Here is a 2,500-nt window from a genome sequence, read left to right on the forward strand (position 1 = left end):
TCTTCCGTGCTACACAGCGTCCCTACCACCTAGTGGAACTAACTCCTCCCTGCTACACAGCGTCCTTACAGCCTAGTGGAACTAACTCCTCCCTGCTACACAGCGTCCCTACCGCCTAGTGGAACTAACTCCTACCTGCTACACAGCGTCCCTACCGCCTACTGGAACTAACTCCTCCCTGCTACCAAGCGTCCCTGCCGCCTAGTGGAACTAACCCCCACCTCCCACATAGAGCCTCAGGGCCGATGTCATGACTGGTGAACCAGAGGCATGTTTTAAGTCTGTCCAGCAAAGGGAAACCTGATAGGCTACCCCTTCCTCCCCCCTTCCTCCCTCCCTCCCTCCTCCCTCCCTCCCTCCCTCCCTCTCTCGCTCCCACCAGCCGCCGTTGGCTACCATAAATCCCTGCTCATGTAAAACTCTGCACCTGTGTCTCGTGGAGGTCCGAGAGGCCGCTATAAACATGTCACTCCGCTCCTAATCCGCCCCGTGTTCTTTATCTGCCCCAATTATACTGCCCCCGTAAATAAACATAAAACATCCCTGCCTGTATGCTGGGAGTACCCGGGGGGGGGGGGCAGGGGGGACCAGGGGGGGCCGGGGGGAGGACCAGGGGGGAGACCGGTCACTGTGGGGGGACAGGGAGGTCTTGGATGGCCCGAGCCCAGACACAGGCCATCATTCTGGGGTTGGGGAGGAGCAGAAGGGCTGGTGAGGGAGATGGGAGGCTCCTGGGTCTGTGTGTACCTTCCCGGAGCATCTATCCTCTTTATTTACACTGTTATCAACTACTGGGTGGGTGGAGGTGGAGGTGGGTGGAGGTTGTGGGTGGATATGGGTGGAGGTGGAGGTGGGTGGAGGTGGGTGGAGGTGGTTGGAGGTGGTTGGAGGTGGGTGGAGGTGGTTGGAGGTGGGTGGAGGTGGGTGGAAGTGGGTGGAGGTGGGTGGAGGTAGTTGGAGGTGGTTGGAGGATGGTGGAGGTGGGTGGAGGTAGTTGGAGGTGGGTGGAGGTGGTTGGAGGTGGGTGGAGGTGGTTGGAGGTGGGTGGAGGTGGGTGGAGGTGGGTGGAGGTGGGTAGAGGTGGGTGGAGGTGGGTGGAGGTGGGTGGAGGTGGTTGGAGGTGGTTGGAGGTGGGTGGAGGTGGGTGGAGGTGGGTGGAGGTGGTTGGAGGTGGGTGGAGGTGGTTGGAGGTGGTTGGAGGTGGGTGGAGGTGGTTGGAGGTGGGTGGAGGTGGGTGGAGGTGGTTGGAGGTGGGTGGAGGTGGTTGGAGGTGGGTGGAAGTGGGTGGAGGTGGGTGGAGGTGGTTGGAGGTGGGTGGAGGTGGGTGGAGGTGGGTGGAGGTGGTTGGAGGTGGGTGGAGGTGGTTGGAGGTGGGTGGAGGTGGGTGGAGGTGGTTGGAGGTGGGTGGAGGTGGGTGGAGGTGGTTGGAGGTGGATGGAGGTGGTTGGAGGTGGGTGGAGGTGGGTGGAGGTGGTTGGAGGTGGGTGGAGGTGGTTGGAGGTGGGTGGAGGTGGGTGGAGGTGGTTGGAGGTGGGTGGAGGTATACTGTATACTCTAAGTAATGCATAAGAGGTGGAAAACTCCAGCGTTGGCCTTTGCCCCCCGACCTCTCCCAGGTGTGAGAAGCTAACAGGAGTTTACGTTTTACGCTCACGGAAATTAAATGTCGTACTAGTTTCGGTCATGTTTTTTTTTTTAAACGGCTCCATGTTTTTGCACGCACCTGCGCTTGTTAAAGGTTTAACGAACGGCATATAAACACCCACAAATGTATGGAAACCCCTCCAACATACAGGCTTCAGCGTGTTAGGTTACTGCTCGCACCAGACTGGCCCACTTCAGATGCCGTAGTTTCCTCTCACCAGGAAGTCATGGGTTCCACTCAGCCTTCCTTCCCAGTGATATCAACCTTCTCAGGTTTATTTAATTTCAGACTGATTAAGAGATTGTTTGTGTTTCCCAGCGAACAGAACCTTAATCCTTCTCTCGAGACGCTTCTAAACTCGCCTCAGATTTGCGAGGCTGATTAACGCACGTACAATCAGACAGAGAGATTAACAACTCTTTAACCTCGGTAAGGTTGAAAGCAGGTGTGGGTTTGATAGACAGGTTTCACTGTGACTCTGTCTGGGTGTTCACCTCTGTTTCTAAGATGGACGGGCCGCATAATTCTGTTTTAATTTAATTATTAATTCGATTATTGATGACCTTTACCTCCTTGTCATGTGCAGTATGTTATTCTGAACTATGATCTGAGCATATCCACACAAAACCTCAAGGTGTTGCCTATTAAATGGCGTCCTGCTTTTGCATCTGATCATCATATTTCTAATGTTATACAGTAAACTGTTTGGGTCTGGTTTTTATGCGGAAATTAGTCAAATCAGGCATGTTTAACAGGTAGATACAGTACTGGTGACATCATTTATAACATCATATGTATATGCAGTATATATACTGTACACAGTGGTCACGTTTTGTAAAAGTGAGACCAATACAC

Source organism: Nansenia antarctica (assembly GCF_963989245.1).
Source record: "Nansenia antarctica genome assembly, chromosome: 3".
In the NCBI taxonomy this organism is placed as follows: Eukaryota; Metazoa; Chordata; class Actinopteri; order Argentiniformes; family Microstomatidae; genus Nansenia; species Nansenia antarctica.